We start from the raw sequence: 22,977 nt of genomic DNA, 5'->3' as shown, positions 1-22,977 counted from the left end.
AACAACAACAACAACAACAACAATTATTAGTGCTACAATTGTAAAAGAAAAAACCTTCAAAATATATACAAATGAAATATAATGTGAAGGAAAGATTGCATAAAACACAATGTACATTCACAAAATATAATGTATATAAATGTAAAACATATTAACAAAAAATGGTGTGTAAAATGGTGCAACAATCTGGAAGGTTGAAACTGTCAACATTTTAGTTCTCACCTGAAAGGACTGAACTGTTTGTACAAGCGGGGCTCATTTGGTACATTATTAATTAGATTCATTCTCTTTGCTGTAGTGTTAGTTCTGACTAACTACGTTCTATCAGGGTTCTGAGGATGTACATTGCCATAGGAGGAGCTAGTGGGTTTGAACCAGCAAGGATACAGAGATACTTAGCCTTTGGGTTAGCAGTGCAGTTCACATGGACTACAATGCCCGAGCTCTGAGAATCCAGGCTTTGAGGTTGTTGATGATTTAATCTTGCTTGGATCCACAATCTACACTCTTGGTATCAGCAATCAAGAAATCAAAAGCTTAGTTATACTAGGAAAATCTATTGTCAAAGGTCTCTCCAGAGTGCTAATGAGCATTGATGTAAATCTAGAGACTAAGATGTGCCTGACGCAGGCCAGGGCCTTCTTAATTGCTTGCTATGCATTTGAGAGCTGGACAATGACAAAGGATGACAGAAGAAGAATTGATACCTTTGAGTTGTGGTGCTGGAGGAGAGAACTGAACATATCATGGACTGCCAAGAGAACGAATATATCTGTCGTAGAGAAGATGAAACCAGATTGCTCATCGGAGACAAGGATTTTGAAGCTCTGTCTCACATACTTTGTTACAAGGAAAGACCCATCCTTGGAGAATAGTAGAGGGTTAACACAGAAGAGGAAGACCCTGAATGAGAAGGATTGACACTGTGACTGTGGCAATGGGGTCACAACAACAACTTGAATTCTAGCTCTATTCTTACTGTATGTACTTGTGTAAGTTAGTAAATCTCTTTGGGCTTTCCTTTAATATAAATAGTTGTATCTACTTCATGGAATTGTTGTTGTTATGAGCCATCAAGTCACCTGTGACTCATACTGACACAGTGTACAACAGTTCTGAACCCTGTCCTATTGAGGTAGTCTCATTGTCACTGACACACCTATTCCCATTAACCCAGTTCCTGTGTAAATCCATCTCACTTGGAATTTTCCACTCCTCTACTGTTTCTAAACTCTTCAAAGCATGATGTCCTTCTCCAAGGACTGGTCCCTCCTGAACACATGCCCAAAGTATGTGCTTCAAAATCCTCTCCTCCAAGAGACAGCCTGTTTTAACCTTGTTCCAGGAAGACCTGTTTATTCTCTTGGCAGTCCACAGTATGATCAACACTCTTCTCCAGTACCACAACTCAAAGGCATCAGTTCTTCTGCTGTTGTCTCTAGTCATTGTCCAGCTCTTTGATGTATAGCAAGTAATTGGGAAGGCCATGGCCTGAGTCAGGAGCGTATTAGTCTCCAGACTGATACTGTTTCTCCCTGAAAGCAGATTTCCCCCAATTTAATTCATCTTTCGATTTTCTGACTGCTGGTGTCAGAGTGTTAACTATGGATTTGAGCAAACTGAAATTGTTAACAACCTCAATCTCTTCTCCATCTATCATGGTGCTGCCAATTGGCCTAGTGGGGAGAATCTCTATTTTCTTTATTGTTATTGTTGTTGTTGTTGGGTGCCGTTGAGTCGCTTGCAACTCATAGCAAGCCTATGTACAAACAGCCCTAAACCCTGCCCTATCCTGTGCCAATTGCAGTTCCTCCGACACACCCATCCCGATTACCCAGTCACTGAATCAATCCACCTCATAGAGGGTCTTCCCCTCCTGCACTGTCCCTCCACACTCCCAAGCATGATGTCTCTCTCCAAGGAACTGTCCCTCCTTACAACATGTCCAAAGTATGTCAGATGAAGCCCCAGAATTCTTGCCTCCAAGGAGTAGCTTGGTTTAACCCTCTCAAGGATGAATCTGTTTGTTTTCTTGGCAGTCCATGGCACATTTAATACTCTTATCCAGCACCACAGCTCAAAGGCCTCAATTTTCCTTCTATCCTCCCTAGTCATTGTCCAACTCTCTGATGCATAACAAGTGATTGCAAAGACCATGGTCTGTATCAGACGCACCTTAGTCTCCAGAGAGACATCATTGCTCTTTAGTACTTTGGAAAGGTCCCTAACAGCAGACTTTCCCATGGCAATATATCTTTTAATTTCCTGGCTACTGGTGCCAAGAGTGTTGATTGTGGAGCCAAGCAGACTAAAGCTGTGAACAATCTCAATCTCTTCACCATCCATCCCGATACTGCCAATTGGTCCAGTGGTGAGAATCTTTGTCTTCTTGATATTGAGCCTCAATCCATACCGAAAGCTGCAGTCCTTAGACCTCTGCAGCAAGCACTTCAAGTCCTCCTCAGTTTCAGCAAGCAGGGTTGTGTCATCTGCATAACACAAATTGTTGATAGATCTTCCACCAATCCTCATGCCACATTTCTCCTCATAGAGCCCAGCTTCTCGGATAATCTGTTCAGCATACAAGTTGAAAAGGTATGGAAACAGGACACATCCCTGGCATACACCCTTCTCAGTTTTGAACCATGCAGTGTTTCCTTGCTCTGTTCTGACAACTGCCTCCTGGTCCAAGTATAGGTTTCACATTAGCACAATCGAGTGTTCTGGGATTCCTATTCTTCTCAGAGTCAGCCACAGTTTGTTTATAAGGCCTTGAACACTAATGAGTGAAGACCAGATGAGTTGTGGGAGGATATCAAGGGTATCATCCAGGAAGAGTGCAAACAGTCATTACAATGACAGAGGAGGAAGAAAAGACCAAAATGGATGTCAGAAGAAACTCTGAATATTGCACTGGAGAGCAGAGAAGCCAAAGCAGAAGGAAGAATTCAATATACTAAAGAGCTGAGAGACGATTCCAAATGGCAGCACGAGATGACAAAGCAAAATATTACAGTGAAATGTGCAAGGAGCTGGAGTTGGAAAATCAAAAGGGCCGAACTCGCTCAGCATTTCTTTTTTTCTTTTCTCTCTTTTTTTTTTTCCACTCAGCATTTCTTAAGCTCAAGGAACTGAAGAACAAATTCCAACCTCGAGTTGCTATAATCAAGGATGCTTTAGGCAGAATAGTAAATGATCCAGGAAGTATTAAAAGAAGATGGAAAGAATATATTGAGTCACTGTATCGAAAGGAATTGACAGACACAGAAGAATTTCATCAAACAACATATGAGCAAGAGCCTGTGGTGAAGAAAGTTCAGGCTGCTTTGAAGGAAATAGCAAAAAATAAGGCCCCAGGAATAGATGGTATATCAATTGGACATATTTCAGCTAAGAGATGCTGCCCTGGATGTGCTCACCAAGTTGTGCCAAGAAATCCGAAGAACAACCACTTGGCCAACTTACTTTATTTGTTCCCATCCCAAAGAAGGGTGACCCAACAGAGTGTGGAAACTATAGAACAATCTCATTAATTTCACATGCAAGCAAGATTCTACTGAGCACATCAACAGAGAAATGCTGGAAGTTCAGTCTGGGTTTAGAAGGGGTCGTGGTGCTAGGGACATTGTAGCTAATGTTACATGGATCTTGGCTGAAACCAGGGAATACTAGAGGAATGTCTATCTGTGTTTCATTCTCCATAGATTTTTAAAAAATTTTGTCCAATGCCTTTCAAATCATGATTACAAATTCTTTTCATATTTTTGGAATTAATTTAAATGGCCCAGAACTTGGTCTAATTCTTATTCCTATCTGCTCATCTGCTATAATTTTCTATTTCTTTTTATTTTTTCTTTTCCAATTTGGAAATTATTTTGCTTAACAGAGAATAAATAATGAAACCAGGACTTAGAGCTCTATAATTTCTCTTAGAATTCCTAGGTGGTTCAAGTAGGTAAGCATTTGACTACCAGCTAAAAAGCTGGTGGTTTGAACCTACACAAAGACACCTCAGAGGACAGACCAGAAAAATCTGCTTCTAAAAGATCACAGGCCCGAGACCTTCTGAGGCAGTTCCACTCAGCATTGGTGGAGTCACCACGAGTTGAAATTGACTTGATAGCAACTAACAAGAACACTCTCTTCTTTGTGGTTAATAACCTCTGAAAACCCACTTGACGGTCACCTATGGGTTAGTTCTGAGTCAGTGGTGGGCGGCGGCGGCGGCGGCAGCAGCAGCAGCAGCAGCAGCAGTAGCTTTTCTCTGTTCACTGTGGAAATTATTTTACCATCCTCTGTATATCCTTCACATTGATAAAGTGGCCACAGCAATGAGTGAAATCACAGCAAAGATTATGAGGATGACACAGGAGCAGGCAAGGTTTCCTTCCTTTGTTCATAGGATCACTATGAGATGGAGTCTACTTAATGGTGTCTAACGAGAGAGAGAGAGAGAATATGAATCACTGTCCCCTCCTCTTTCTCCAAACCTTCCAAACTGCCCCTTCTGTTGCATTTCACATTTCTTTGAGTCAGCTTCATTCTAGTTTTTCAGTTTCTAATTTTCACCTTAAAGGTCCATGGTGTATTATTTTCTTTTCCTTACTATGTATGGGACAGTCCATATTTTTATAATTAAGAAAATTAAAATCTGAGTTAAGATTTTTCATTACATGGTTCCATCTTTCATTTTCTTATAGAAATTTATTGCAATGTAGTGTAAGAATTTAATTTCTTAGAAATTCTCTCATTCCATTAGCTACAATAATATTTTGAGCTTTGGGCCATCTTTTATTTCTAATCTTTGTTAAAATTTCATTCCTCTTTATATTGGTATTCAGTGTAGGTGGAGGGGGGAGCATTACTAATTTTCATAATAATAGGATATATCCAAATTGGGTAAAAAATTACAATTTTATCTAAGCAAGAACCAGCATGCAGGAATAAAGCCTATTACACCTCCCTTAGAATAAGTGTTATTATTTTTGTTAGGTGCCATTGAATTGAGTCTGATTCATAGTGACCCTATGAACAATAGATCTACCCCCTGTCCTACCCTGTGACAACCTCCCAATCTAATAAGTAGAGACTGCTGGTGACAATAGGACATTTTGTGTTGGGTTTGCTAAATGAAACACCAGTTTGAATCTACTAGTAATTCCTTAGGAGAAAGCAGGGCAGTTTCCTCCTGTAAAGATTTGTATTATTGAAACCTAATGAAGGATTGTTATGACTTGGAATAGACTTGAAGAAAGTAGATTTGGTTTGATATGCCCAAGAAAACAAGATTTCATCTAACTCTTCTAGATTTTCAAAGTGCTGACTTTGAAGTTTCACCCAGAGATAAGAGATGCTATTGCCCAGCCCAAGAAGGCCTTAGAATATAGTAGTACTAGAAGAAAATGCAGCTGAGGTTTGATGATGCAGGAGCCAAGATAACAGAATGCAATAGTCCGTAGTGGGTCCTGATCGTGGGCTAGTGTGTGGACCTGTTCCAAGCTTTCTTTTTGGTATTATGAGATATTATCCTATGAGGACGACTCTACTGATATCAAAAGCCAAGCGTAGATTTGCATGCCATTGGTCATGCCATGTTACTGTAGGCATGTGCCTATCACCTGCTGAAGTTCTACTGCTGGGAGCAGTCTTATTATCTAAACTTGATTGAGTTCTTCCTGAAGAATTCCTATAAACTTAGATGACACAGATCCTGAGCCTCGATGTTGCACTCCAGTGAAACACAGATCTTGGTCAACTCATTGAGAAAAGGCTCAAGGCCATTGCCAAGTACAAGATAGTAAAAGATTTGCTTTTATCTTCCTGTAACTATTGCATTGTGTGGGAGATATTCATGGGTAGAAAAAAGCATTTAAATGCTGAGAAAATCTTGCTGGGAATGGGAAAGTTCTTTCAGTTTCAGGTGATCTCAGTGGGACAAACAAGTTTGGCCCAACATTCAAGTCAGCAAATGCTGCTAACTGGTTTGTTGTGTGCAGTGGGCTCTTCTGACACAGTGCTGAATCCTACAAGAAACTTACAGGCCTCAGGAGGCTAAGAAGATTGCTTGGTTGAGATGGTGCATGAGGAGCTGGAGCTGCCAGTTGTGTTTAAGTAGTATCAGGAAGACAGTTTCAGTAAACTCATGGATTTCATGAGGTTTTGTGCTGCTTCCTTGCCCATGGTCATTTTCTTGCTACTGGTTCAAGAAATCATTTAAAAAAGAAAGAATACATTTTTTCCAATAAAAGATAAAAAAAAATTTAAGTGAGAGAAATATTTAGAAAACACTTAACCAGTGATAAAAATGGCCTAAGTATAATATATAAGAATATTTTATTCTTCAAATTATCAAGCAATGAAATTGCTATGTATCATTAAGTCAGAACCAACTCATAGTGGACCCTACACCAGGTTTACAGAAGCAGTAAAGTGTAAGGAGGAGGAGATTGCCCATCTTTCTTCAGCACAGAAGCTGGTGGATTCAGGCCATGTATCTTTAGATTGGCAACACAGCTCCTTACAACTACAATTAAGCCACTAGAGCTCTCTCAATAAACTAGACAGTGTGACTATTCAACTTTTATTGTTGTTACTATGTGCCTTCAAGTGGAGCACAACCCATTGTGATGCTATAAATAAAGCAGTGAATCATGTCCTACCCTGTGCTTTCTTCACAATTACTGACGTACTTGAGCCCATTGCTGCAGTCACTGTGTCAATCTGTCTAGTTGAGGGTCTTTCTATCTTCACCAATCTTCCACCTTTCCAAGCATGATGTCCTTCTCCAATGAATAGTCTCTCTAACAACATACCCAAAGTAAGTGGGATGAAGCTCTATCACCTTTGCATCCAAAGAGCACTGTGACTGCACTTTCTTTAAGCCTATTTGTTTGTTCTTTTAGCAGTTCATGGAATATTTGGTACTCTTGACCAACACCACAGCTCAAAGAAATCAATTCTTCTTTTGTCATCATTATTCATTGTCCAGCTCTCAGATGCATAGCAAATGATTGGAAAAGACTGTGACCTAAACTGTTGTTGTTGTTGTTATGTGTCATCAGGTTGCTTGTAACTCATAGCAGCCCTGTGTACAAGAGCTTTGAACCCTACTCTATCTTGTGCCAACCTCATTGTCTCTGACACATCCACCCATTACCCCGATCACTGAGTCAATCCATCTCATCCAGCATCTTCTTCTCTGACTCTGTCTCTCCACCCTCCCAAGCATGATGTCCCTCTTCAAGGACTAGTCCTGCCTTGCAACATGCCTAATGTATGTGAGAAAGAGCCCCCAAATCCTTGCCTCTAAAGAACAGAGTGGCTTCCCCCTCTCCTGGATGAACCTGTTTGTTTTGCTAGCAGTCCATAATACATTCAGTGCTCTTCTCCAGCACTACAACTCAAAGACATCAATTCTTCTTCTATTATCCTTAGTCATCATCCAGCTTTCTGATGCATAGCAAGTAATTGCAAAGACCATGACCTGGATTAGGCACACCTTAGAATCTAGACTGACATAGCTGCTTTTCAGTACTCTGGAGATGTCTCTCACAGAAGATTTTCCCAATGCAATTCATCTTTTAATTTCTTGACTGCTGGTACCAAGAGTGTTGATTGGGAAGCCAAGCAAGTTGAAGCTGTTAACAGTCTCAGTCTCTTCTCCGTCTATCATGAAGCTGCCAATGGGCCCAGTGGTAAGAATCTTTCTTTTCTTGATGTTGAGCTTCAATCCATATCAAAAGCTGCAGTCCTTGACCTTCTGCAGCAAATGCCTCAGATCCTCCTCAGTTTCAGCAAACAGGGTTCTATCATCTGCATAACCCAGGATGTTGATGAGTCTTCGTCCAATCCTTATGCCACATTTCTCCTCAGAGGGCCCAGCCTCCCAGATGATCTTTTCCACATATAGATTGACAAAGTATGGAGATAGGATGCATCCTATTTCCTGATTTTGAACCATACAGTGTTTCCTGCCTTAATCCTCAAACTGACATCATTGCTTCTCAATAATTTGGATAGGTGCCTGACTAAAGACTTTCCCAACACATCTCCTAATCTCCTGACTCCTGCTACCAATATGTGTTGATTATGGATTCAAGTAAGAGGAAGTCATTCACAGTTTCAATCTTTTTCAACTTCTCTTAGATTAAAGTAAATGAAAATGTAAACATGTCATGGAAAACATGTACAATCTTGTTAGAAAGTCAACAAAATCAATGAAAATGAAAAGAACTTAAAAATAATTAGGATAAAATCCTTTTTTGTAGGAAGGCTATTTCAAAGTTTTTTTAAAGTTCATGTTTCTTGGCAAATAGACCCTCTAGAAAACAGTGGATGTAAGAGTTCAATTGATGATACTTTATTGGTACAAGTCCAGGCAAGTAAAAGGCAGGGGGTGGTGAGGAGAAGTGAACAAAGAGAAATGCAGAGTAATTCAGTGGGACACATTACTGGGTTATCCATCCCTGTAAAACAAGCTGCTACCCAGAGGCAACAGGTTGCTCTGCAGGTGTGTTTACTCCACATCAAGGGCTTTTTTGAAGCAGTTCATGAAGAATTAAAAAGGAGGAAACATATCTGCCTGGCTCTTTCCTGCTTTTCATTCTTCACTGGTTAAAACTAACCCCACTGAAAGTGATTTCCCTTCATGTTGATGAAACACTGTAAAGCCTTTCAGTAGCAGCAGGGAGCCAGGTCCACATTGCATAAAGTTGTATTTTATCTGTTCCCAAAATGGAAACGTATGAAGTGCCCTTCATAGAGAAAGGCTGGATCTTCTCTGTTGAGGAAAACTGGATTCTTGCCATTGCTGAGCTCTTGAAGTTGTCCCTCAGGTGGCCTTTTGAGGTGGTCATCACAATGGTATTGTCTTTAATAATGGGACTTGTGGAAATTCCTATCTAGTTGTATGAAATGTCTGCTCAACTATTTCTTTTCACAGTTTTATACAACTTTAGACTCAGTAGGAAATGGAAATAAAGGGATGTGTTAAATTTCCTACTTGAATCAAGAGCTTGGTAAGTCTTTTCATAAAAGGACATGAGACTTCTATTTCCTAATCTATCAGAGTGACCTAAAGGCAGTAAATTTGAATCTTCCAGCTACTTTAGGAAAGAAAGATGGGCAGTCTCCTTTGATACAATTTACAGACTCTGAACACCTGCTGGAGGTTCAGCTTTGAGTTGGTTCCAACTTTACAGCAGTAAGTCAGTGACTGAAGTTTCAATCCTGGCCAAATGCCTCAGTTTTCAATGGATCAATGAAAATTTAGAAGATGATCACTAAATAGCTTAATATTATTATTAGCCTTTTAAACATTGTGCAAGGAATATTACTTGTTATTTTTGTTTGTTGTTTTATTTCTATATAGAGATGGATTAAAAGAGAGCAAAGGTCGGCCATGCTTGAGAGTGACTGAAAGGAATACTGATGTCTATATTCACTAGAGAGAGCTCTGGTGGCTTAGTGGTAAAGAATTGCACTGCCAACACAAAAGTGTGTGGTTCAAAGGCACCAACCAGCTGCTGCGTGGGAGAAAGATAGGCAATCTCCTTCCTTACAATTTACTGCTTCTGAAAACCGCTGTGAGAGTTAGCTATGGGTCTGTTCTGAATCAAAGGTACACAATAACAACAACAACATATTCACTTGAAAACACAAAGGCAACCCTCAGATGTTTTGTTTCAGAATATATTACTGTGTTTATTGTGATCCATATATATCTATCTCTATATCTCTATACCTATCTATCATCTATCTATCTATCTATCTATCTATCTATCTATCTATCTATCTATCTATCTATCTATCTATCTATCGATACTTTGGAGGCTTAGTGGCAAGAATCTGCATTGCAATACCAAAGGCACATTGTTCAAGGCTAAAAGCCACTCCTTGGGAGAAAGATGGGCAACTCACTGCCTCTGAAAACCCACTAGAGGGTCAGCGCGCGCGCGCGCGCGTGTGTGTGTGTGTGTGTGTATATATATATATACAACTTATCTACCAATTAGATATTTTTTAGATACATAACTCAGTGACTTTGATCATTCTCATCATGCTTCAAAACCATCACCAATTTCCTCTTTGAAATGATTCCATCTTAATAGAAACTCAGTGTTCCCAAAGCGATGACTTCTCTCCCTCTGTCTTCCACTCTTGGCAGCCACTGATAAACCTCGGTCTTTATTTCCACAGTCTATATAAATACAACCACAACATATTTTTCTTTTTGTGATGAACTTATTTCATTTAGCACAATGTTTCTAGGGTTCAGACATGCTGTAATATGTATTAGGATTATTTCTTTTGATGACTACATAGTGTTACATTGTCTGCATATATCACCTTTTGCTTATCTATTAAATTGTTGACTGACCACCAAAATATATTGAGTATATAAATCTGGAATAGCATCACAAAGATTGCTTTTGTTGTTGCTTTGTGCCATTGAGCTGATGGAACTTCATAGTGACCCTGTATAGATGGACATTCTGCCGGATTCTGTGCCATCCTTACAATCTCAGTTCTTCTGAAAGGCAAGGAAGGTGAGATATCATCTCAAACGCTTTGGGTGTATTATCAAGAGAAGATAGTTCTTAGAAAAGTACATTATGCTTGGAATAATGTTGTTGCTGTTGTTGTTATGTGCCATCAGGTTGAGTATATAGGAAGCAGGAGTGGCATCTACTTCCTAAACAACATGCCTCCAGAAACTGTATGTTGTTGTTATATGCTACTGAGTTTCTTGTGACTCATAGCAACCTTATGTATAAGAGCCCTATACTCTGCTTTATCCTGCGCCAACGTCATTTTCTCCAACACACCTACTTCCACTACCCCAATCACTGAATTGATTCATCTTGTTGAGGGTCCTCCTCTCCTGCAGTGTCCTTCCACTCTCCCAAAAATGATTTCCCTCTCTAAGGACTGGTTCCTCCTTGCAACATGCCCAAAGTATGTCAGATGAAGTTCCAGAATCCTTGACTCCAAGGAGCAGCCCGACTTCACCCTCTCCAGGACAAACCTGTTTGTTATCCTAGCAGTCTATGGTATATTCAACACTCTTCTCCAGCACCACAACTCAAAGGCATCAATTCTCTTTCAATCACCCCTCGTCACTGTCTAGCTCTCCAAGGCATATCATGCAATTGCAAAGACTATAGCCTGGATCAGGTGCACCTTAGTCTCCAGCCTGATGTTGTTGCTCTTCAGTATTCTAGAGAGGGCTCTGACAGCTGACTTTCCTGATGCAATTCATCTCTTGATTTCCTGGATGCTAGTACTAAGAGTGTTGACTGTGGAGCCAAGCAAACTAAAACTTAACTCTCTTAATCTCTTCACCATCCATACTGATGCTGCCATTTGGCCCAGTGGTGAGAATCTTTGTTTTCTTGATGTTGAGATTTAATATGTATTGAAGGCTGCAGTCCTTGACCCTCTGCAGCAAGAGCTTCAGGTCCTTTTCAGTTTCAGCAAGCAGGATTGTGTTATCTGCGTAACACAGGTTATTGACCAATCTTCCACCAATCCTGATGCCACATTCCTCCTCATACAGCCCAGCGTCAAGGATGATATGTTCTACATACAGATTGAAAAGGTATGGACATAGAATACACTATGAACTTTGGTAAATGTCGATAGTTGTAGAAGGGCTTCAGACCTTTTGTTCATAGAGTCACTATGGGTCATGCTCAATTAGAAGGCAATCAACAGCAACAACAATAACAGTTGAGTATGACTTGTAATAACCCTATGAACAGGAGATTGGAATCTTTTCCTATCCTGTGTCATTTTATTATTTCTGATCTACTGAGCCCATTGCCACCATTGTCACTGTGTCAATCCATCTGATTGAAGGTCTTCCTCTCCTTCATTGACCCTCCACTTTTCTGACCATAATTAATATTACTTTCCAAGGAATAGCCCTTTTAAACAACATGCTCGAAGTCTGTGAGACATAGCTTCACCATTCTTACCTTCAAGGAGTTTACAAAGATTGTTGTTGTTATGTGCCATCAAGTCAGCTCTTACTCAATTCATCTTACTGAGTCTCTTTCTTTAACCTTCACAGATGATGAAGGGTTATAGGGTCACTCTGAGTTATACTCAACTAGATGACACTTTTCCAAGCATGATTGCCTTTTTCTGAGTACTGGCCTCTGCTAACAAAATGCCCTAAATAGGTAAGAAACTTTCATCATCCTTGCCTTCAAGGAGCACCCTGATTGCACTTTCTTCATGACATATTTGCCTTTTCTTTTGGCAATCCATAGGATTCAATACTCTTCTCCAATACTGAAACACAAAGGCATCAATTCTTCTGTCATCCTTAGTTACTTTCTGAGTTTAAGATGCATATCAAGTAATTTTAAAGATTATGTATTGGATCTAGGGTGTCTTAGTCTTTAAACTGGCATCATTGCTCCTTAGCATTTTGGAGAGGTCCTTGACAGTAAATTTTCCCATTAAAAATCATTAGCTTCTAATTCCCAAATAGTATGCAATGAAACATCATGGACAGAAAAAGCTGGCCTGTTAGGAGTAAGAGCTTTACCTGAGACCCTTTCCTGACTCTACTTTCAGTTAAATTTAAAATCAAATGGAAACAAACAAAGAAACAAAAAAACTAACCCACCAAAACCTTAGTGTCCCTGGAGTTAAAGGCAACTGAAGCTTATTTTGCTTTTTCTGTCTTCTAATAATGCCATGGAGACTCATGCAGCACAAATAGTTATTGTGAATGACATTTAAAAGACTGGAGGTTCTATTGCATGCAGAAGTTCCACAAGAATAAAGGCCTCCACCTTTGCAAAATTTGTTTTTGGAAACTTTGTGAGCACAGTTCCACTTTGACACATGTGGAGTTGCTGAGAGTTAAACAGCAATCAGCTTTCCTAACACCCTAGGTTTCACTAATTTTGGTGGCCTAGTCAGTAAGGAGCTGTGATTCCAACCCAAAGAGAGCTGATTTGAATTCACCAGCTGCTCCATGGAAGAGAGATGAGCAGTCTCCTCCCGTGTGATTTACGTCCTCTGAAAACTTGGAGAGTCAGCTATGACATGGTTCCAATTCGATAACACATAACAGCAATACTGTCTCAACGGGATTATCTGGGAGAGAAAATTATGCTTCTCATCTTGGTTTTTCTAACCTCACTCTATGCCTTACCTGGGCCTTTAAGGCTTTTGGCTGGTGTGTCCTGTGTTTTTGACAGCATTTCTCACAGAAGACATGACTGTACTTTACAATAAGGATGTTTTCATATTTTTTACTTCAAAGTTCTTGCTGTTTTCAGTTCTTTTTCTCTGAAGAAATGGTAATATTTGTTATGATATTGAACATACTAAAGATGAGTAAGATGCTATGGAGATATGTGTTACAGTCACAGATGCTTCTTCTGAAAGAATGCTTTGGTCCATCTGTATCACTGAATTGCCACTGCTTTTTTCTGATGATGAAGCTTCACCTCACATATTTTGGGCCTGTTGCTAAGAGGGGCTATATTTTTGGCAAGGAACATGATGCTCAGAAATTCAGAGTCAGCGAGGTAGAAGAAGAGGTTCAGCCATGTGGATTGACACAGTGACTGATGCAATGAGACCTAATGTATCGGGAAGTTTGAGGATAGCACTGGATAGGATGACGTTCAGATCTGTTGTTCACAAGGTCGTGATGGATTATACTCAACTCAGTGGTACATTACAACAATAACAGATATGTTAAAGACTAAAAAAATTACACTTTTCTGTAGTGAGGAAAAGAACTTCATTATAGGGCTAAATAATAATCATATATATTTTAGAGAAAGCTTTCATTATCCTGAAATAACAAAAACACATTTAAGCAAGATACAGTTAGTGAACACAAAGATCAGAATTAGAAACCCAGAGAAGAGTTCAATGCTACTGTCTAGTCTGGAAGGGTCACTGTTGAAGGTGAAGATAAAGAGAATCACAGTTTAGAATTCCTGGGTAAATTATGACTGGGCCAAACTATGACTGTGTTAGGGAACAGCACTGAATAAGTGATGAGATAATGAACATAATATCAAAGTAGTCCTCTGCCATCAAAAATCTGTCTTATATTCTCATAGCTGTCCTCATTCTTGAAGGATCCTTTGGGTATGTTGGCCATTTTATGTAAAGGGCAAACACTACCTCCCTACCAAAAGCATTGTCTTTGAGACACAGACAGTATTCTCAGGAAGAATAACTTCCACTAGAACCCACACATCACAATCATGCTAGTATTTTAGATAGGCTATTTCTCGCCTGCCCATTTTTACCTGTACTGTTGTAATGAATATATGCTTACATAAACTTCATTTGTACATTATTTCCTTAAAAATGGAACACTGAAAACCTAAACATATATTTTTCAGTGGGAAAAAAAGATACACTGAATGCATTTTTTAACTAAATGCCAAATAATGAGGCTTTAAAGTTTGTATTTGGCCAAGACTAAAACTTAATCTGAGTATAAAGAACCTATAATTAACTTCAAAAATAAAAGAATTAATCTAAAATTGTATCCAAAATTAATTATTATCACAATTTTACTAGAAGTCCCAGGATTCAGATGTTTAAATTTAGCATTACAGTGTAGAAACAAATTTTCTCATCACCATGTGAAGTACTCCTATTATCACTACAGTTTATGTCTACAAAACTTTCTGCTGAAAATGGAAGTAAGATGTATTTTGGCTTTCTTTTCTTGGATAGGATGTGGTTGAGGATACATTAATTCCTTTTTACTTAGACTTGTGAATTTGACCAGTGATGATGGCATAATTTCACTGAATGCAGCACACAGTTTTGTACTTGATATTGTTCTGCTCCTCTTGTCTGCTTATTTATATCCCATCCTTTCTTCTTCAGCCCTGGTGTAATTCTATTTAGTTTTGCAGAACTGGAAAAATTGCTCTGCTAGTATGAAAACTTGCACTTAGACTATAAAAAACTGGATTAGGGGTTGAATATCTTTATTTCTAGTTATATAATGTCCATTTTTAAGATGATAGGGAAAGTCTTTAAAATATCAGAGAAAAAGAATAAATCCCATGATTGTGTATTTGACAAGTAAAAACAGATATTGTTATATTTTGTTTCTTTGATAAATATGGATATCTTACTATGGTCATAATTTGTTCCACTAAGATTAGTAGCAGACCAGCTATAAGAAGTGTAATGTCAACAGAGCTCCAAATATTTGATTTGTTGTATAACTCCATGATTTCCAATATCAACAGTCCTCTTTGATTCAGTTCCCCCACTCATCTATGCCCCTTTAAATTCAGTGGTTCTCAGGAAGGTCTCCCAGGGACTTAGTCCCATCAGGTGAATAAGTCATACAACTGTAGGTGACACAGGCTGTTACAGAGACTGGTGAGTGTGGTAGACTGTCCAGTGCAGCTGGAAAGCAAGTGTCCCCAAAAGAGAGCTAGGATTTACCACTTAAGAAGCTGCATTGCAATCCTAAGGGCACTTATTTTGAATCTACTAACTGTTCCAAATGAGAAGGATGGAATATTTCCTGTGCAATTAATGACCTCTGAAAACCCACTGGAGGGTCAGCTATAGGTTGTTTCCAATTTGATGGCACCTACCACCACCATCACCACCACCACCAACTAGTAGCGTGGGCCTTATATGCCACCCTAATCCTATCTCCTTAATACATATTATAAATATATAATACTATTAATTAATATTTTAAGACAAAAGAAAATCAATGGCTAGGAAAGACATTTGGACAACAACTTTAACGTCACAGACCACCTCCTGGCTTTTCTAGTCATTAATCTTCTATTTGAAGAACTTTTTCCTTACAATCATAATGAGAACTTTGTTCATGAAAGCATAGAAGCCAAAAACTTTATTCCTCACACCTTAATCTCACCCATTTTAGATAGCCAATTTCTGATTTGCCCAGCAACATCGTGATGAACAGAGAAAGGATTGAGACTGGTTTGTTGTTGTTGTTTTTTTTTTTATTTGGTTTTTTTTTGTTTTTGTTTTTTTTTCATGGTAAAGACTGCTTTATTGGTGACAGTTAGTGCAAGTCAATAGTGATCCCCAAAGAAGAGCTCTTTTGATCAGATTACTGGTTCATAGGGCACGGAATTAAACTGAAGCCAGAGCTGGGATGATAATTTGAAGTCAATCCTGCTTCTTGGGAAACGAAGCCACAGCCATCTGATATATGGCATATGCTGTTCCACCAACTATAAGAAGCATGGTGGCTCTATGCAGGAGGGTATCAGCTATCCCACCCTTTAGATACACTGGAATTCCATTATCCTCCTGAAACAGCTTTTGTTTTTCTCGAACTTTATTTTCAAACTGTCTGCGTGAAGCAGTACTTATGGTCCTCTGGGTAATTTGACGAAGAGCCAGCAGATTCCGCAGCATCTTGGCTGTATTTTTTGCCCACCAACAGCGACAACTGAACACCCTTAATGACGTCAGCCAGGATTGAGACTGTTAATGACTTCATCCTACTTGGATCCACCATCAACACATTTGGTACCATCACTTAGGAGACCAAGAGACCAGATATTGCATTGGGAAAGTCTGTACTCATGGACCTCTCCAAATTATTGAGGAACATTATCAGTCTGAAGACAAAGGTGCACCTGATCCAGACCATGGTCTTTTCTGTCACTTGCTATGCATCTGAGAGCTAGACAATGACTAAAGATGACAGAAGAACTGATACCTTTGAACTGTTGTATTGGAGAAGAGCACTGAAGATCCCATGGACTGTCAAAAGAACAAACAGATGTGTCTTGGAGAAAGTACAGCCAGAGTGCTCCTTGGAGACAAAGATGATAAAGCTTTGTCTCATGTGGTTTGGACATGTTGCTTGGAGAGGTTATTCCTTGGAAAAGGACTTCATGTTTGGGAAGGTGGAGGGACAGTGAAAGGGAAAAACTCAAGTGGGTTGACAACAGTGACTATGGCAATGGGCTTGAGTGTTTCAGAGATTTTGATGATGACATGGAATAGGACAGTGTTAAGATTGATTGTAGGATCACTATCAGAAGTACTTAACTCAATGGCAACCTGAACACATCTTAATGCAGTAGCTTTCTGCATCAAATGCTATCCATGTACCCTAGAAATGCCATCTGTCAACCAAGCAGCCTTTCGCTGACCAGCATAAAGTTGCTCATAGACACTGTTCATGTGGCAATTGGCTCTGGCAGTCTCACTGGAGGTTTCAGGATAGGACCATTAGGAAAAGAGACTACTTGCTTGTGAATATGGTGGGTGACTCCCTGCATTCCTCCAGTGATTTTTTCCTGTATGAGCCATTTCCATTTAATCACAGAACTGTTTTGAACATCACCTTCTTTATTAAAGTGTGTCTCCAATGTTACCCATGAGATGATGGGTATTTCAGGTCTCATAATAATCTTATGTCCTGTCATTGAAGTGGTCTCAACCAATGACCAATAGTAGGAAAGTAATTGTCTTTAAAATGGGATATATTTAGCAGCAGCAGCAGCAGCAGCAGCAGCAGCAGCAGCAGCAGCAGCAGCAGCAGCAGCAGGAAATGTCCTTGTTCAGAATTCCAATGGCTGTCGTAAGGCAACCTTGTCAGATTTTTGTCATAAGCTCCAAACTGGATAAGCACAGGTGTCAGATACCTTGAGGATCATGTCTGAATGTGGATCATAAGGACCTAGATGAAAGGAGAGTGAGAATGCTTTATGCATTTGACTTACAGCCTGCTGCTGATAAGGCTCTAAATAAAACACAGCTTTATTTTTAGTAACTTTATGGAGGGAAGTTAACAATATTAAAAAATATGGAATATGAGTTTTCCAAACTCCAAATAGACCAATCATGCATAGTGTCTCTTGTTAAGTGTTGGGAATTGGTAGCGACAGGAGTTTGTTCACGGTTGTCTGTGGAATATTACAAGAGTCTCTTGCCCAGGCTATTCCAAATAATTTTACTGTTTGGGCAGGGCCCTGGATTTTTGCTAGATTTATCAACCAACTTCTATGGTTGTATGGGCAGCTACTATTTTCAAATCATTCCTAGCCTGTTAGTCAATGTTTGATATTAACAGGACATCATCAATGTAATATATAATTATGCTGAATGTCTGGGCAATGTCCAAGTCTCTTCTAACTAGGTTGGCTATGGCAGTTGTTAGGTGCTGTCAAGTCAACCCCACTCATAGTAATTCTATGAACAAAAGATCTGAAGCCGGTTTTTTCTTGTGCCCCCTCAAACTTCCTGACACAGGAGCCATTTTAGCAGTCAACCTATCAATCCACCTGGTGGAAGGTCTCCTCCTTCACTGACCTTCCACTCTTCCCAACATCAGGTCTTTCTCCAAGGAATAGCACCTCCTGGCAACATGTCCAAAATAAGTGAGGCAAAATCTCATCATTTGTACCTCCAAAGAGCACCTTCTCCAAGACATATCTGTTCATTGTCTTGGCCATCCATGGGGTCTTTGGTACTCTTCTCCAACACCACAGTTCAAAGATGTCAGACACACTTTAGTCCTCAAACTGACATCACTATCCCTCAATACTTTGGAAAGGTCCCTAACTATACATTTTCCCAGTGTTCTACTCCTCCTTATTTCTTGTCTTCTCATACAGAGGGTGTTAATTGTGGATACAAGCAAGATGAAGCTGTTGACAGTTTCAATCTCCTCTCCATCCATCATGACACTGCCCATCAGTCCTGTGGTAAGAATCTTTGTTTTCCTGACATCAGGATGTGATTCATACCAAAGTCTGCATTCCTTAATCTTCTGCAACATGCGCTTCAAGTCCTCATCACTTTCAGCAACCAAGGTTGTATCATTTGTATAATTCAGATTATTGATAAATCTCCTTCCAATCTTAATGCCATACTCCTCCTCAAAGAGTCCAGCTTCTCAGATAATTTGCTCAGCGTATAAATTGAATAGGTTTGGAGAGGGGATACAACTCTGAAACACTCCCCTCCCAATTCCAAACCATGCAGCTCCCCTGCTCCATTCACACGACAGCCCCTTGATTCAGGTATAGATTACACATGAACACAATTAAGTGCTCTAGGACTCCCATTCTTGTTAATGTCAACCACAACTTGTTATGAGCCACACAGTCAAATGCATTTGCATAGTCAATAAAGCACAAATAGACATTCTTCTGGTATTCTTTACTTTCAGCTAGGATCCATCTGACATCAGCCAAAAGCCTCTTCTAAATCCTGCTTGAACTTCTGGAAGTTCTATATCTATAGACTGTTTCAGCCTGTTTTGAATGATCTTCAGCAGTATTTGCTTGCATGTGATATTAATGATACTGTTCAATAATTTCCACATTCATTTGAATCACTTTTCTTGGGAATTGGAACAAATAATACCTCTTCCAATCCATTGGCCAGAAACTGTCATCCAAATTTCCTGGCATAGATTGATGAAGTGCATCCAAGACTGCATCTGTTAATTGTCAATTGTTATGCCATTGATTCCTGGCAGTAGTTTGACAAATTAAAATAATTCGGTGATGAGACTGTAAAGGTAATCTGAGATCCTCTCCATATGAAAGCAAACTGTGACTGACTCTTTTCTGAGATTGGAATGGAGAAAAAAGCATTTGCAAATATCATTACTTAATAACAGTTTCCTTTGATCTGCTGTATTTTTTTGGCACTCTCGATGCCTTGTCTGGGACTGCTGAAATCACAGGTAACCGTACTTGATTTAGGCATCAGTAGTCTACAGTTAACCTCCATGAGCCATCTCCTTTTTTTATACATACAGGGTCATACAGGGCTGTTATACAGAGAATTTTTCAGCACCAACACCCCAGCCTTTAGCCAGTCTTTAACCAAAGCAGTTATTTCCTTTTTGTCCAGTGTATAATCCTATATTGCTTCAAACTAACAACCGAGTGGCTTCAGGAAATTCTAAGGAGTCTCATTTCACATATCAACATAGGCCTCAGGGCAGACTTACACACCCTCATACAATATCTGGTACAGATATCCATATCCATATCATATTATATCCATATCAATAATCATTCAGGTAAAGAAAATGCAACTACCTCGTACATCTGTTTGTAACTTCCAATTCTCATCCAGACTTTGACTGTATCTTATAATATCATTTGTGATTTTGTGACTATTTTATAGATAGTTGTGGGTCTTGTTTTAACCAGAGCTTACTCTGCTATTCTGCAGTATTCAAAACCACAAGTTCTGCCCCTAAATTTATCACTTTTACAATCCATTTTAGTAATAGTTCCACAAGAAGCTGCCAATAGTGAGCTACAAAATTATATATTTCCTCTATGACATATTTTCTGGTTACGATAGGTTCCTGATCTTGCCTATCTGATTCCTGGATTACTGTTTTGGTGATCATAGGTCAAAGGAGTATTTCTGGTTGCTCCAACACAGTTGTTTTGCTTTTTTTTTTTCCTTTCCAGTACACCCTGAGGCTAGGTGGCATGACTCTGTCCTGGTAAGACTTTGTTCTATTCTGTTTTTAACCATCTTATTTCCTACATTCTTTTCCCTTGTCTTTGTTGGCACTACTAATAGCAGAAACCAAGGAATTGTAAGTTTCACTCTTTTCTTATCACTGTATTTCTGTAGACATCCAATTAACCAGCTTCTCTCAGAGTTAAGGACATATCCTTCATATCCTATGAGGAACTTTTTCCTTGACTGTAACTAAATAGCTGCATTAATCCATGGATGTTCCTTATCACATCCATAGACTAAACATTTCACTTTTTCTTGCTTATCCCTTATTCTCCAAAGATACATATTGCAGAGGATCTGGACCTCTGAATTCCACTACTCTAGCACCAATTGCATTCCTAATTCATTCTGCTAAGGCACGGGAAAGGAGGACTCTAGATGAGCTGGGTTGACACAGTGACTGTGGCAATGGGGCAGGTGTGTCAGGACCAGTGAGATTGGAGATGGGGAAGATAGTTCAGAACTATTGTTCTTAGGGTCGCTATGAATTCTAATCAACTCGATGACACATAACAAAAACAAGATTAGTAGTAACAAAGTAATTACAAGAAACAGTATCAATACTATCCTGAATGTTTGATTTTCTAGATAACTCCAGGATTTCCCATATCAGCAGTCCCTCCTTCATTTAGTTTCCTCACACCTCTGGGTTTGCTGGAAGGTCTCCCAGAGCCTTCAGACTGATCAGGAGAATGATTCCTGTGACTTTATGTGACACAGGTTGTTGTTGCAGAGACTGCTGCTGAGTGTTGCAGATTATTGGCTGCAGAGCAGCCAGAGAGTGAGCCAGCATTTAGCTCATGGGTTTATGTAAACCTTCAGTAGGGTGGGGCTTGTATCCCACTCTGATCCTATCTCCTTAATACAATAAATAATCCAGCACAAAATGAACAGTTAATCATGCCTAGAAAGACATTTTGAACAAAGAACCTTTGGTATCACACCTACCAAGAAATCATATTTGCAGACTGTCTATATGTAAAGACAATGAATGTTATTGTAAATGTGTTAAAAGCTCATGGTAAAATTCACCAGCCTGTTAAATTTTTAAAAAAATTTTATTTATTTGTTTATTTGTTGTGTACTGTTAAATCGGATCCAACTAGCATAGGAGAAAGTTGACCCTCCTTCACCAGTGGAGCATCTGGTGGATTCGAACCACATGCCATTGGTACTGCAGTGCTGCTTTTTGCCACTAGACCACCAGAGCTCCAAATTTGACTGATTGTTCCTCTCTGTATTCATCCCGCCACCTCCCTCCCACAGATAGATCTCTTTTAGCACCTGGTTTCTGCTGCCACTGCTGAGAGGCAGCAAAAATTCTAGTCGAGGAGTTTATGTCTGAAGATGCCACAGGCCCAGGGAACCTCACCAGCATGGGCGGTGATTAAGTTTTTTCCTTACCAAATGGCACAGTTAATTTACCTTCATTAATTGCTACACCAGGTTGAATTATTAACAAAGTAATGCAAGGTTTTCCCAATTTCCTGTATGTAGCATAAAGAGTGAAACCTGTGAGAGCTGGAACACTGTGGTTCTGCCTTGTTTTTCTGGCTCTCACAAGATTGTTTTCTTTAACAAAGTGTGGCCTTACCACTTTTCTATTACTTGTTTTAGTGGAAAATACTGGAATTTTTCTTCCCACGTATCACATACATCAGCTTTTTGCTAGCCAATGTGCTTGTGAATTTCTCAAACTGATTCCCTGCAGGTTAGCCTTCCAGAGGAAAAAATTGTCTTAGATACTAGTGCTTAAGTCAATACATTTTGAAAGAGTACAGTAATGGCAAATCAGAACTAGAAGTCCTAGGTTTCACCACTTATATTACTATGATAAAGTAGTTTGGATCCTAGCTCCTTGATTATAACAAGAAAATATTCAATGCTTTCTTTCTATTGCAGTTTAGAAGCTCCGTATTGGGAATTCTCTCTTTTGAAACTGGGTTGTGTGTTGCCTCTGAGGGGGGAAAAAAAGGAGGTTCTGTACCCCCTAATTTATCTTGTATAAGCTGAATAATTTTAGGACCCCCAAAAGATACAACAGTTTCCAAAATTGGGACAGGATTAGAATAAAATTCATGAATACATTAATTAAAATAGTTGCAAAAATTTGTAATATTAGCAAATAGAATCCAACAGGCATACATAATCAAATACGTGACTTAAGTAGAGTTTATTCTAGGCTTGCAAAGATGGTTCAGTACCAGAATATATGAAAATAATTTTTCTTTATATATATATCTCATATCACAGAGTTTGGGATATGTGAGATATCTATATATCTGATATATGTATATAATTCTCTGAAATATATGTTTCTATGATATATATATATATATTTCTCTGATAAATATATATGTGTCTATATATCTCAGCACTACTAATACAAAGATGTATGGTTTGAATCTACCAACTTCTCCACAAGAGAAAGATGGACAATGTCCTCTATGCAATTCACTCTTTGAAAAC

General features: G+C 39.2%; 1 gene segment (V, D, J or C); it reads right to left on the bottom strand.

The window, feature by feature from the left end:
- Nucleotides 1-22,977, bottom strand: part of LOC102851356 — a 430,705-nt gene that overhangs the window by 318,538 nt on the left and 89,190 nt on the right.

This window comes from Elephantulus edwardii, unplaced genomic scaffold (assembly GCF_000299155.1).
Source record: "Elephantulus edwardii isolate Elephantulus edwardi_28Jun2011 unplaced genomic scaffold, EleEdw1.0 scaffold00026, whole genome shotgun sequence".
NCBI lineage: Eukaryota > Metazoa > Chordata > Mammalia > Macroscelidea > Macroscelididae > Elephantulus > Elephantulus edwardii.
This window is presented reverse-complemented; position numbering and strand designations above follow the sequence as displayed.